Source organism: Phoxinus phoxinus (genome assembly GCF_949152265.1).
Source record: "Phoxinus phoxinus genome assembly, chromosome: 12".
Lineage (NCBI taxonomy): Eukaryota > Metazoa > Chordata > Actinopteri > Cypriniformes > Leuciscidae > Phoxinus > Phoxinus phoxinus.
Genome location: NC_136887.1, coordinates 13,808,943 through 13,824,812, shown reverse-complemented (window position 1 = coordinate 13,824,812; position 15,870 = coordinate 13,808,943). Strand labels below are relative to the sequence as shown.

Genomic DNA, 15,870 nt, shown 5'->3' with positions numbered 1-15,870 from the left:
GTTGCAACAATCTATAGAGATATTCTTAATGTTACTCAGAAAACAGGCCACAGGTTTAATTCGTTTGAAGTACTTGTTCTAAATGTTACGCTCCTAGTTGTAAGAAAGAAATCCTTATTATCTCTAGCCTTGGCTACCGTATATAGACCGCCAGGGCCTTACGCTGATTTCCTAAAAGAGTTTGCAGATTTTCTCTCAGATCTATTAGTCAATGTCGATAAGGCAATAATTGTTGGAGATTTCAACATACACGTTGATAACACAAATGATGCGTTAGGAGCTGCGTTTACAGATTTATTAAACTCCTTTGGGGTCAAGCAAAACGTTAGTGGTCCCACTCATCGTCTTAATCATACTCTCGATTTAATTATATCATATGGAACCGATCCAACCGATATAGATATTATACCGCAAAGTGATGATGTCACTGATCATTACATGGTAACTTGCATACTACGTACGGCTGAAATGTGTCACGTTGCGCCACGTTATCGACCAGGCAGAACAATCCTTCCAACTACTATAGATAGATTCTTGAATAGCTTACCTGATCTATCTCCGCTCCTCAGTGAACCCAAACAAACAGAGGAACTAGAGGAAATGACTAGCAGTATGAGCACCATTTTCTCTAGTACATTAGAAGCTGTTGCACCAATTAGATTAAAAAAGGTTAGAGAGAAAACTAAAGCACCATGGTACAACAGTGCTACGCATGTTATCAAGAGAGAAACTCGTAACTTAGAGCGCAAATGGAAACAAACTAATTTAGAGGTCTTTAGAATCGCGTGGAAAGACAGTATGTCACGTTATAAAAAGGCTCTAAAAGCAGCCAGGGCTGAGCATCTCCGCAAACTAATAGAAAATAACAAAAACAATCCAAGGTTTTTATTTAACACTGTGGCTAGATTAACAAATAAACAGACATCACCTGAACAAAATATTCCGTTACATTTTAATAGTAATGATTTCATGAATTTCTTCACTGAGAAAATAGAAAGCATCAGAAACACAATTGTAAATGTACAATCTTTGACAGCGTCTTATGATTCAGCCTCAATTATTGCCCCTCAAGAACAACTACAGAGCTTTACAACTATAGGACAGGAAGAGCTAAATAAACTTATCACTGCATCTAAACCAACAACATGTTTATTAGATCCAATACCCACTAAACTACTGAAAGAAGTGTTACCTGTAGTGGAAGAGCCTCTTCTCAATATTATTAACTCGTCTCTATCTTTAGGACATGTTCCAAAAACATTCAAGCTGGCAGTTATAAAACCTCTTATTAAAAAAACACAATTAGATCCAAATAACCTAGCAAATTACAGACCCATTTCAAATCTTCCATTTATGTCTAAAATACTAGAAAAAGTTGTGTCCGCTCAATTGTGCTCTTTCTTGCAAGAAAACGATATCTATGAAAAGTTTCAGTCTGGATTCAGGCCACATCATAGCACAGAAACTGCGCTGGTTAAAATTACAAATGATTTACTTTTAGCTTCTGACCAAGGCTGTATCTCAATACTAGTTTTACTCGATCTTAGTGCTGCGTTTGACACTATAGATCATAAAATACTCTTAGATCGACTTCAAAATTACACTGGTGTTCAGGGACAGGCATTAAGCTGGTTTAGATCGTACCTATCAGACCGTTACCATTTTGTCCATTTAAATGGGGAAAAATCAAAGATAACGTCAGTAAATTATGGAGTGCCGCAGGGATCTGTATTAGGCCCCCTGCTATTCTCAATTTATATGCTGCCACTTGGTAATATTATAAGAAAACATGGAATAAGTTTCCACTGTTATGCCGATGACACTCAATTATATATTTCATCTAGACCAGATGATAACACTAAATTATCTAAAATGACAGAGTGTGTTAAAGATATAAAATATTGGATGACGTGTAATTTTCTTCTATTAAATTCAGATAAAACGGAGGTATTACTGATTGGTCCAAAAAACTGCCCACAAAACCTCTTACAATACAACCTTAATCTAGATGGACGTCCTGTTACTTTATCCTCTACAGTAAAAGACCTGGGTGTTATACTAGACCGCAACTTGTCTTTTGAAAATCATATTTCAAATGTCACAAGAACAGCCTTTTTCCACCTTAGAAACATTGCTAAGCTACGTAATATGCTATCAGTTTCTGATGCAGAAAAGTTAGTTCATGCATTCATGACCTCGAGACTAGATTACTGTAATGCTTTATTAGCTGGTTGTCCTGCATCCTCCGTAAACAAGCTACAGTTAGTCCAAAATGCAGCTGCTAGAGTTCTTACTAAGTCAAGAAAATATGATCATATAACACCAATTTTATCATCTCTACACTGGTTACCTATTAAGTTCCGTATCAATTACAAAGTATTGTTACTGACATATAAAGCCCTAAATGGTTTAGCTCCTGTGTATTTAAGAGATCTTCTATCGCCATATATTCCATCGCGCTCTTTAAGATCGCTAAATTCGAGGCTTCTGGTCGTACCTAGGATAACTAAGTCCACTAAAGGAGGGAGGGCGTTTTCACATCTAGCTCCTAAACTCTGGAATAGCCTTCCTGATATTGTCCGAGGCTCAGACTCGCTCTCCCAGTTTAAAACTAGATTAAAGACGCATCTCTTTAGCCAAGCATTCACATGATGCATCTCATACCTTTTATACTACTGTTAAATCAGATCAAATGCATTCATATTATGAACAGCAGCTACGCTAATTATTTCCCATCTGCCTTTTTTGTTGTTATCTCGGGACGCCTGTCCCGAGATAACTCAAATAGAGTTCGTCAGCTCCAGTTATGTATCCAGCCTCTCATGGAGACTTCAGATAACCCAACGCCTGTGATGAGACGACTCGACGCCTGTGAAGAGACGACCCAACGCCGGCGATATGTTATGCCCTAAATTTCATGATTAACTAACTGTATTTTGTGTGTATATTTTTGAAATGCATTTTCTGTAAAGCTGCTTTGAAACAATGTGTATTGTGAAAAGCGCTATACAAATAAACTTGAATTGAAAACTTGAATTAAAGTAGCTTCCCCAGTTTTCAAATGCTTACAATCATTGGTCAGATAATCAAACAGTCCTGCCCTAAACTTGACCCACAAATTGAGCCAAAGTTGGTATGTTGGGATGGTTGCGATCCTCAAACAACGGTCTATACTTGTGGAGAACTATCTGTTAACATTCCCATTCATCTAAATGGCAGTTTCTTGGCTGGTGAATGCAGACCTGGACGTGACCAGCATGCTGCCATCTTTCTGTCTGATCACTTTATATTAGACCTCTTCGCAGCAGACAGGAAAAAAACACAAGTCTGTTTCATGCTGTTATAAGAGCACTCAAAATATAATTTGTGTTCCGGTATAATTTGTTCCAAGGCATTTGTTGGCTGATTAGAAGACAGAATAAATAAGCATTGCTAAGAGATGGTCTGACCATTTCCTCTAGTAATAAACACCCTATATCCGCTGTTGCTGCTTCATACTGTTGTCAATGCAGCCCCCTGGACTCCTCTGAGGTCTTGATGATTCAGTTTAACAGAATAATGCAGTTAGTGTTATGACGTATGTCACCTGGGGCTTCAGACATCCAAATCTGCACTCATCTCTGAGATGGTGAACGGCTGATCTGATACAAGCCTGTTTATTGTTCCTGAAGCACGTCAATCTCCCTTAAATTGAGCTAAAATCGAAGAGAAACAAAAAGGCACAAAAAAAGTCTTCAGAGTGACTGAGGAAATTACAGCAAATGATGCCATTTCAGTGCAAAATAGTCCTGATGATGAATCTGCTGCAAGCAGGGCTAAAAACAGAAAGCACAGCTGATTAATACCTTCAATCTGATGTGAAATGGATTTAGTTCAGATATTAAAGCACATTCACTAATTTCTAAACTTCTGTATCAAATCATGACATTTCAAAATTGTATTTAAATTGTACTAATTTGGGGTGTTCCTACATCTTAAGTCACAGGTTCTTCAAGGTACACAGTATTTTTTTCTGATTAAATAAAAATACTTAAATTAAAATATTCAGGGCTTGATATTAACAACCAAAAACCCAAAATTTGGGTGGATTTAAGCTGTGGCGTGTAACGCAGTCATACTAGCCACTTTGGCGGGTTGAATTTTGTATACATTGTTCAATTATAGTCTTTTAAAAAGCATCTGAAATTATAACACTAAATGTAGTGTTGTCAAAAATATCGATTTTTCGATACATATAGATACTGAAATATCTGAAACGTTTCCAAAACTCATTTTCCACAGAATAGATCCACGATACCAGCTGCAGTTTCTTGCCCTCTCTTGATCTCTCCAACAGCAAATTGACACACAAACCCTCCTACCCTCACACACTCTTTTCATTTGCTAGGGATGAATATTGATGGTGTTACAGGGCTTGAATATTGGATGTGGATTGCGAGTATTGCGCATAACTTTACTTTTTATTTTAGATTTTGTGCTCACACATAAAATGAAGCACATAAAGCCACCTCTCAGTACTAAATTGAGCTTGTTTTCACTGCTTATTGCGCTTAAAAAGCCAAATACACACAAAATAATGTCAAAATGCCCCACCTCAGGAGTATTCTGATTGGTCCACTGTTTTGGAACTGACATTGACGGACGTGTATGACCAGTCCATAGTATTCGGGTCTCGCCGACAGTTTAGTGCGTGCTTGCATAGAAAAACAATAGAAAAGTAGCGCATTGGAAGAAAAAAATGTGTTCTGTGTGAATGACCGTTTTAAAGTGACAGCAGCCTAATATACCTGCTGCCAAATTATTAGATAATATAAAAAAATATCTATATGCCAGTTTTTCCCCATGGGATCGATGTCAAAATTGCAGCCACAGCAAAAACTAGCCACAGTGTCTGGTGAGCAAAAAAAGTTAATGTCAAGTCTAGCTTATATTTACATACAAAGAAAGTATTCATATACGCAAGATATGAGAAATTCTCACAAAACATTACTTTGTAAACACATTGTTTACATTTCGAATGATTAATCTTTACAGCACTAATTCTTAATACCGTGTATCAAGAACAAAAGGTCCTCAAATAGAAGGTGCTTGAATCCAATTACTTATTCAGTCAGTACAATTTAGGAAGCTTTCTCAACACCAATTTATCAGCTGGCTTAGTGCAGATAGAGCCACCGGAGAAAGAATGGGACCAGTCATTGTGGGTTTTGAAAATACATGCCCTGAAAGAATAGGTAGCATGATAAGGAAATGAGCAATCCTTTCTTTCCATGTTGTTTTGTTGGCGCTGAAATGAACTGGGACTTGGAGCAGGTCTCGGTCCCCCAAATGATACAAAGCCCCTCCAAAATGTGCAGCGTCCTCAAAGGGTAGTCCTGTGAAGGCACTTCAAGCGATGTTTTATAAAGGTCTGGGCGGAAAGCCAGTGTGTCTGCGTTTAACAGCCATAAGCATGTGTTTGCTTTGTGTCTATGGCCATGCTGCAGGTCTGGAGAAATCATTCACAGCTGTCTCTAATGGCCCAGAAGAGGATTTTGGCAGGTTAAGAATCTGGCTTCATTTGTGGTCGACAAATTTCACCACATGGAAAATAATAACAAAAATCCAATATGAACAAAATGGCCTGTGTGTGAGAGAAATGGTTAAATCAAATAATTTCTAAATCAGATTTTAATATGGTTAAAAGAAATGACATGTTGATCATTGTATAATTGAGAGAATTAGCCTCATTAATGGAATTAAATGGAAATTTGTCATTATTGACAGCATAATAACTGAATTCTGAATAACTGCTCGTTCTGAAACTGCATCCCCACTCTATTATGCTTTTTTAATGCTAGCAACAGTGATACTGTCTGAATATGGTTGCGATCAAAACAAACATGTGCAAATAAAACAATTTATGCATAGTGCTCTCCTGTTTTATATATGCGATCAAAACAACCAAAACTGGGATCATGCCTTCAGACCACAAGCCCTTGTAGAAATAAGTCTGATATGAGCACTGAGATAGATGGTGTTGTTTCCAAACCCTCCCAAAACTATTTGAAATGTCATCATGTCATCATCTCCAACATGTCAAGGCCAAATAACAACCCTTGCTATGTTCATCCACCTCCACAACATTGCACGCCCACTTTTAAGCCCAAAAGACACTGAAGCTCTAGTCCGTGCATTCATAACCTCTCACCTCAACTACTGCAATTCTCTCTTGATTGGCCTACCTGCTACAATCACTGCCCGACTGCACTGTGTTACAAATTCCACAGTGAGTAAAGATTTGTGACCCACACCAAACAATCTGCCCACATAACCCTCTTTAAATTATATTAGCTGCCCACTTTGTCTCATATCCAAGATCATTTTCCTGAACAATTTTGAATATATATATAAAAATACAACAACACACATAAACTCTCTTTACTTAAACTTTGTCAATGTCAAAAGTAGTGTTGTATCATAATTATTGACATATCAACATGTCGATTCTGAATCTGCAGCTTCATTTTCCACAGTATGGTTATAAGCGCTTTCATACTCTCTCTTTACCCCAACATCAATTTAAAACACACTTTGTGTAACTGTGTATTTTGATTAAATGAAGTTCAAAACGTAGTTCATACATTTCCATATATGGGAAACTAGTGCTTATATTTTTCAATATGCTTAAATATAGGCATTGACCATGTATGACTATATATTAATACATGTAAAATATTTATAAATGAAGATAAAAATAGCATTACATGTAATATTCACAAAGTTATATCCTTTATTGTGTAGTACATATATTGCACATGCATGTTCCCATATAAATGTGAATGTATGTTCACACAATGATGGGCAATGAGTTACAACATATTTCTAGTTCCCAGCAAGCTTTGCTTCTAACTGTTAAAGGAGAGCAAATGTTCAAATGAAGTGTTATTTAATGTGTTTTGCTCAATATTAACACAGGGGGAAATCTATTAGCGTTTAATGTTCTATTATTTTTGGAATTTAAAAGGTTTTCTGGTATGTCTGAGTTTTTGGGCTTCCCATTGTCCTGAAGAGTAGAGCCTGTGGTTAGGTGGACGATTGGCCAAACACCACTACGACTGTAATTATGTTTTAATGGTAATCGCTGAACACTCCTCAGCACAGTGATAGTCTCTTGGCTAAACATTATAGTAGCTACATGCAGGTGATCTTGTACTTTTGTTAACTAGCTTGAAAATATGAAACAATTATAATGTAAATAATTGAAAAATATAGAATATATTACACTTTATATTTCTCTATATATGTGTGTTTATGCTGTATGAGTAAATATATCTGCAATATATTACACATGCTGTACCATTTCTGATCACATTAACATATTTATATTATGAAGTGTATTACTGAATATAAAATTACATATGATATATTATCACATATTTTTCAATATATGAAAAGCAGCAATTCACTATGTATTATTTAATATATTGTAATACTAATGCAAAAAAATAGTTCTGTATATTTTCAAATACTGTTAAACCATTTAATATATTGATCATTCATTTATAGGGAAATGTATTTTATTTTCATAAGGGATAATTGGTCTTTTATTAGGTTTTTACCTCATCATAATTCTGTGCGGATTTCTTGATTATGGAGCATCTGATGTCTCAGCATCATTTCAGCTAGAGACGGTTTAAACCCCCATCCCTGTTTAACCATCATGTACAATGAGTCACTGGAAGTCTTGGCTCTGTTTGACTGTTATATCCTCCTCACACTTCCAAACAGTAACAATAATATAAGGTCATTTCACACAAAATCACAAATCCTACACACTGTTTTCCCAATGACACACCATTTGTTCAGTTGGCTTGGATTCCTAGCACAGATGAAGACAAATGTTCATAGCTTCCTCATTGCTGAGGAATGACATGTATGATATCTGCCAACAGAGAATCTGTGTACGGCATACATTTTGGATGTTCCTGATACTACTCGGTTTCCAATTCAACAGAGAAACAAATCATTATAGTGACAAGAGAACCGAGCTTAAGTACATTTCTTTTTAAACATCACAAGCTTTGAGAATACTGTATATAAATACCCACAGGAAAAAATGAAAGCAGAAAAAAAACATTACACGCTCTCAGCCAAAGCTCTTTTTCCACATTAACTTACTGATATTACAATTACAGGCACAGCAGATGTTTCTGGAGCATTAAAATACTCATATGTGTGCACACTTTGATGTAATGAGAACAAATGGAAGCGTGTAAGTGGCTCATGCAATATGGCTGCAAAACACACGCTGAGACAGAGTTCATAAATACAAATCATAGATTATTTATGTAGAAACTGTCGCAAATGTCTTGTGCCGACGTATGGCTTGGTCATCACAGCACCAGAATGGTTGCTACAGTGTTACAGTTTCTTATTGCCTCAAAAAAAAGAAAAGGAAAAATCCAATCCCTATGAAACACTCGGAAGATATTCAGGCTTAAATTGAAGATTTATGTGTTTTTTAATATAAAAATTCCTACCATTTGCATCACACATTTTTTGACATAATCAAACTCATAATCAAAAAAAAGAATTATTGGATGGGAGACCTCCAAAACAAAATTAGGAACCTTTAATCTTTAATTTTAATGTGATGCATATGTGTCAGTCACGCATAAATTAGTAAAAAAATTTTATTATTTGCATTTATTCAAATTGCTTAGAATCACAATACATCTGTGCAGAGTAAAAACAAAAGTATGATCATGTTTCAAATGTGGCTAGCTGTGTATTCACTTAGTTAAAATGTATAACATTTAATCAAATTTGATTTATTGATGATCAATATATAAACCTGGTATTATGTAGGCCTATTTAAAACACGTTTAGTTTCTTAGTATGGTTTCAAAAATATTTAATTTATGCATGAATGACAAATAAAACGGTGTAATCCATTTGGATGGACATTTTATGCAACTTCTAATACATAAATCTTAAATTTAGCATTTTAAAGTATTTAAAGTATTAAAACATTCTAAGTAAGTGATGTACTCCTCTTCTCCTCAACACATCGCATGATTGGAAGTATCTTTCACCTGTTTTACAGAACAAGTAAGATGGCAAAGTTTCATCTGCAAGAAATACATGAAATGAATCAGCAGTAGGCCAAAAGCTATGCTGTGCTTTAAAGACACACTAACAATACAGCAGTATAATCAAGGCTGATGGCAATGCCCGTGGTCACCATCTTTTGCAACATGTGCTTAAACATCTGAGCATTGACATTATGCAAATATTACAGTTACCCAGTAACCTGTGAGCATGTCTGTCTGTAGGTCAGCCAAGGACAAGCCCGAGGAGGAAAAGGATTGAAGACGACTTCTAGAATTTAAATAGCCTTCAAATTGGATTTGTTCCCCCATGCCTGCTGTGGAGTAACTCAAGAAACGTACAGACTTCTGAATTTGTCATTATGTAATCAGCCCACATAAGGAACAAGTGAATTTTGAAACAAATACATTTTACCAGTCAAAAGAACCAAATCAGCATATTAGAATGATTTCTAAAGGATCATGTGACACTGAGGACTGGAGTAATGATGCTAAAATTCAGCTTTGCATCACAGGAATAATTTACATTTTAATATATGTTCAAATAGAAAACAGTTACTTGAAATTGTAGAATATTTCAGACTATTACTTTTTTTATTGTATTTTTGATTTATCCCTCAACCGTTGAATTAGAAACACCCTCGCAGCAGCGATAATATGTCTATTTGTATATTTTGTCTAATGTATATGTATTTTTTTTTGTGTGATTTACTGACTATGTAATATAACCCAATATAAAGCATTATAAATGCATATCTATGATGCCCCGATTTGACAAAAAAAAATTAGAAGATTAAATCACCCCAACATTTTTTAATCTTTATCATAATTTACTCACCCTCATGTTATATCATATGGAAGCTTGTTGCCACCACTGAACAAAAAAAATAAGAAAGGTAATTGTGAGGTTTTAAATCACAATCCTGACTTTTTTTCCCTCACAATTACAATTCCATCTTGCAATTCTGACTTTTGTGAGACATAAACTCGCATTTGCAAGTTACAAAGTCACAATTGTGGGATATAAACTCGTGTTTGCAAGGGACCTCAAAATTGCAAGTTTATATCTTACAAATTCTGAAGTAGTTTCTCAGAATTGCGAGCTTATATCGCACAATTCTGAGAATAAAGTCGCAATTACCTTTTTAATTTTTTTTTATTTTGTAAAATTCTTTCATAGTTTCAACCCCTAAATGATTATGAATGATTTTGTGAGAACAGTTCTGTGAACCACATCAAGTAAATCATTAAAAATAACGAGTTGTTCATGAATCACTATTTCTCTCCAAGGAGGAAATTCAGTGACATTATTTTGACTGCTGCAGTCAAAGATACATTTTTGCATCTTTTTTGAAGCTTGAAAGCTTCAGATCCCATTCATTACAAATATTTGGAAAGTGCAACCAATACATTAAGCTAAACTTCTTTGTAGAAAAAAAAAAGGGGGGGGGGGGTTGGAATTACAGGCCGGGTTAATAAGGGTTAATTAGTGTTTCATTTTTAGGTGATCTATTCCTTTACGCAAACTGATTTTTTGGTGTATTTGTTACAGCATCACCAACCGAAATTACTACAAAGACAAGACTAATGGATCTAATGGAAACTTTAGTTTAAAAGAGCTAATTCCAGCTTGAATGTTATTTGGTGAGATGTGCAATATATTTAGGTAAATCCAACCCAACACTACCACCTTTGGGCTCGAATGAAGAACTGAACATAATCCACAAAACCAAGTCTGTAAATAAATAAACCAATCTTTCCTTCTAATTTTAATCCTGTCCAGTGGTCTGTCCCGTATAAACGTGTACAAAAGCAGCATATACTTCCCCAACACATCAGACTTGCACTGAGTGGACCGCTGACCTATGTCTGAACCAATTCAATTTTGGGTTTCAACACCCTGCATCACCTCAGGCCATTAATAGGTTTGCTGGAGCGAAATAGCTAGCTGGTCCTGGAGTGATGCTGTTGGATGAAGCATCATTTTTTTCAGCATTTTGAGACTAAGTTTGTACTTTCTCAAACTAGCACAAACAGTCAAGTTAAATTCAACCAGTTAAGCAAGTTTGTTTCCATGCAGTTGTTGCATTGGCTAAATAAAGGAGCCTGCTGGCAAACTGACCAATGCTTTAGGGAACAAAAACCTAATTGGATTGTTTGTGTTCCTGTCTTTTTACTGTAATCCAAGGGCTTCACTTCCCAGTAGAAGCATCAGAAAGAGGGCTGAAGAGCTGGCATACTGTCAGGCAGTATGTCGGTCTGGCCGGGCTTTGAGTTCTAAAGTCCTCCGGCACTTCCAAATCAACAATCTGAGCACTGTATGAGCCATTTAATTTCCTGTCTAGATGCTTGATACAAACAAAACATGCTCCCCATGTATCAGGAATCCATCCATCAGGCTGAAAGTAAGTGAATGATTGGACAGCTTGATAGGAAGGAGAGAGAGGAAATGAAACGCAAGCTTTAGGAAACCATCATTATTCTCGGCCACATTCCTACAGATTTCAATAAAAGTCTCCCGTTTATACATGAGGACGGTCTGACTGCCCCAGATATATCTTTAAGCTCTGGTTCTTAAGGGGGTTGTCATGGTTGGGTTAACACTGAACTGATTCGCAATCCAAAATGCATGAGTGGGTGCCATTTTTATGAACATGACATTGCTGCGGTAAGAGCGATTAAGGTCTCCCCTCCTGTATATATTCCCAAAATACTTGTTCGTCATTACTGGCTCTTTGGAATTGACGTATTGGCTTAGAATAACATTCTTCCAAGCATGGCAGTCAATTTAACATTGTTAATTATAAAAATATAATACATTTCCATATCACGTGATACATGAAGTGATACATTTCCATATCACTTTGCCAAATGATTTCAGTTATTTCAAACAGCCGACAACAGCAAAAGAACCAAATCCCACAACGACACCGACCAAGCAAATAAATATAGTAAACAATATGATAAAAAAAAAATTGCGTTAACTTACAGTAGAGATTTTGCTGCTGAACACTGTGGAGAAACGCACAGACTCAATAATTAGCAACGGAGGCTTGGGATAACGTAGATGCGTAATAAATTAGTCCTACACACAAGAGCATTTTAAGGACAAAAACCTGACAAATGTCTTGAAATACATAATCTGAACAAAGTTTTGAGTCATAGTATGAGTGAAATAATTGACTTTGGGCGCTTAATAATAATGCAAACACCCGAGGTGTGTATTATTTTTCTAATAATTCAACGGCCCAAGTAAGTAAATTATTCCTTACATATAAAATGTATTTTAGTTTTTATATATATATGTAATTAATTATGATGCATTTGATTAACTAACTGACATATTATTATTTTTTGTTTGTTTTTTTATTGCAGCCATAATAAAAAGTATTACATTTATTTGATTTTACTGGAGTATTAAAAAGTATTAAAATGGTTAGCCTAAATCTTCCTGGAGTATCAGTTAAAAAACTGATTTTTACCTTCCATGTGTCTAAGGCCCAGGAGATGCATGCCTTCATTGGCAGATTGATGTAGGAAGGATCTTCCTCCAAAGATAAACATCTCTGCTCAGCGATGCTCTCCAAGCCCTGTATCAGTGGTGCTGTTTTCTAGGCTGCTCCCATCCCAGCATGTGCACTGTCCAGTAAAGAACACCCTAATCAGAAACAAAGATGGATGGCGTATTAGGTTTGCCGTATCAGTTCACATCAAAACTACTTCACAAGGTGTCTAACGGGATTCCTAGAGGGAGAATAATCTTCATCCAACACAGAAGTTTAAAAACATTTACAGGTATGTTTTAGATGTAAAAATACTTCAGTCTTTCAAAAAAAAAAAAAAAAAAAAAAACATTATTTATTGTATTATGTCAGAGTGCTTTCATAAAGCTGCATCCCCATACGTTTTGCATTAGGCTATGACAGGAGAGACAATTTATGCACTTAATGTGTTACATTTTATAATTACAATTCAAACCTTTGTAAGAGGAGATATATCCTACAAACAATAAGTTCTGTGGAAGTTGCTTGGAATTTTATGGTATTTGATTGTGTTTCCCCCCTTTTGGTCATGTGCAACTTTCTATACTATACACTTCTTTAAAAAATGCTAAACACTAAGTTTTAATTGTCTTAACCGCAAATTGATGGTCAGGAAAATAGCTAAATTTAAGCAAATGCACTACTTAAAAAAGCCATTGCTGTCTTAGAAAAACATCACAGAATTAAGTTTTTGGCAGAATATTGTGTGTGTAGTGATGAATCACAATGAAACATTGCATGATGATGCTCCAGAGTGGTGTCTTTGAAAATATGCTGAGGAATATAATAATAAATGCATCTTTACCACAGTGTAGCATGCAGGAAGAAGTGTCATTGTGTGTGGAGTCTTTTTAGTTGCTGGTGAGCTACTTCACTGTTAAAAGTTATTCAATGCTTTGGAGTACAGGAGAATATTGCAGAATGGCGTACTTCACACAATTGAAAAGTTGTTATCTAAAAAGGAATGATCAGATGTTATTTTTCAACAAGACAATGCCCCTGCCCAAATTGCAAAGACAACCAAGAAGTGTATTGAAAAAAAGTCAATCAGACTCATGTTTTGGTCAGAGTCCAGATTTGAAACCTATAGTATTTGGTCTCACAGTAAAGTCAAACTAACTGCGAGACATTTTTCAGCCACTCATAAACTGTTCAAAGCCATCAACATTGAGTGGAACAACATTGACTCTTCTTCCTGTAAAAGCTGTCTGTAATTTTACCCACATGGCTTAAACATTTAAAGAAAACAAAGGTTAAGGATATTCCGTGCTAAGTTACTTTATCTGCAGTATTTGTGCAATTGTTACTCCTGACCAGTGATTTGTGATTAAAATGGTTAAGACCATAAAAATACCACTAAATATTTTGCCATTTTTGGCTTGATCCATTTTTTTTGCCCAGGAGTGTATTCTATTTAACTGTATTCTATAGCCAATTCAGAGAAAATAAAACTGATACCACTGAGCTGTCAATATTTGCTACTTTCATTGTTCAAAACGAGTCAGATAGAGTGGGAGTGTGGCATAAAACATGTTAATTGCCCACTGAGTATAAATTGGCTGTTGTTTGCCCAGTGTCAGCCAGACAAGCTTCATGGATCTGCTGACTGGCAGCGATATTTGTGTCCTGCCACACTGTTTGATGCCATGGCCCAGTCTCAAGGCTAAGTGTGCATGGCCCACTTTGTTCACCTAATCAAAGTTGGATGAATTTAATATGCAAGCTTTTAACTTTTAACTTGAACCATATTAGGCAATTAAGCATGGCTAATAACAAGCAAATGCCCAGTGCATTAGTCAGCAGCAGAAAAGGAAAAAAAAAGTCTTGGGTTACTTGACTGTAACCCTGTTCCCTGAAAAAGCTGTTACTTTAGGCTATCAATATGTCTAAAGAGACAATAAGGTGCAGCATCTCATTCCAGTTTTTTTAGTTTTTTTGTTTTCAAGGGAACAAGGTTACAGTCATGTGATGCTGTGTACTCATATGCAATAAGAACGAGAATACCAACGCCGCCGCTCTGAGAAGTGTCTAAAACCCTCAAGGTTGTGTAGTGTGTGTGCACAAACACTAGAGAGGTCTCAGACATGAGCTTGGGATGTCGACTCAAGGACATGTAAGCCTGGAGTAGCATGAACATCCAAACTATAAAATCTGATAAATGTGTGTGGAGAGGACCAGCCTGCCACATCACATACTTGCTGCAAGAGGGCACCTCTCGCCAAAGCCCTGGAGGATGCAATCCTATTCCTGGTGGTTCCTATTCCATTTTTATAGAATACCGTCGTCGAAGACGCCATTTGAAGCTAAACATAGACGTTTATGGTTGCAAGCCATTAAACGGACAATGAAGAAATCATTCGCAATTCGGTCCGTATTACACAAAAGTCATGAGACAACTCTTGATATTTGATATCCTGGACATGACCGCAAAGTACAAAGTATGCGCCAAGAGACTTTTATGCCTTTAGTTTTTCTTTAGTGTAGACGCTGGGTTTTTCTATCAGGAATAAGAAGATGTCCGGCCACTGCAGCTTTGGCCATTTAGCTGGATCTCTTACCCAATGCCCCGACAGTGAGTACGGGTCAGGAAACCTCACCCCGTTGCTAAGCGTTAGCTTGTTAATGTAAGACAGTTGATCTTCTACTGGTAAACCATTAAAGGGGTCATGACATGGGTTTTTTTTATTTTATTATTATGTTCCCTTAGGTGCAATTATAGTATTACTATAGTTTTTTTTACAAAAAACTTTTAAAATATAGTGATTTATGATCTTTTCCCACCCTGTTTCTCATCCTCTGATTCAAACAGTCTGTTTTGGGGGTGTTACCCCTTTAAGAGTTCAGTGTTAACGCCCACTGTTATGATTGGCTAACGTCAGTGCCTATGCATCAATTATTAACGCCCCCAGCCAGAACATTTGCGGATTCAGCGTATTTAAAAAGTAGTTTAAAGTTTTAAATACATTATTTACAGTTTGCGTCGTCGTTGTTGAGCCCAGAATAGTCGGCACGGACTTATCTTTGAGCAACAGTTTTCTGGCAAAGCCAGCATCATTTTGGGATTTGTTCTCAAAACAGTCATCCTTCAAATGGACTGGGACGTCCGCTGTTACGGTCTATGTTATTTGTTTGGAGTTTTTCCCTTTCTCTTTCTGTACTTTCACTTTTAAGCAGGACGATGCGGCTACCTGAGTGGTTTATCCATCTGTCCATCATCGTAATGCCTGGTGACGATT

At 36.3% G+C, this 15,870-nt stretch overlaps 1 long non-coding RNA gene across 1 annotated transcript in view; it reads right to left on the bottom strand.

Moving 5' to 3' along the window:
- Positions 1–12,591, bottom strand: part of LOC307008180 — a 105,541-nt gene extending 92,950 nt beyond the window's left edge. The window contains exon 1 of the long non-coding RNA XR_013799771.1: positions 12,575–12,591. This is a non-coding gene — a long non-coding RNA (uncharacterized lncRNA). The remainder of the gene's footprint in view (positions 1–12,574) is intronic.
- Between the last annotated feature and the right edge of the window lie 3,279 nt (positions 12,592–15,870).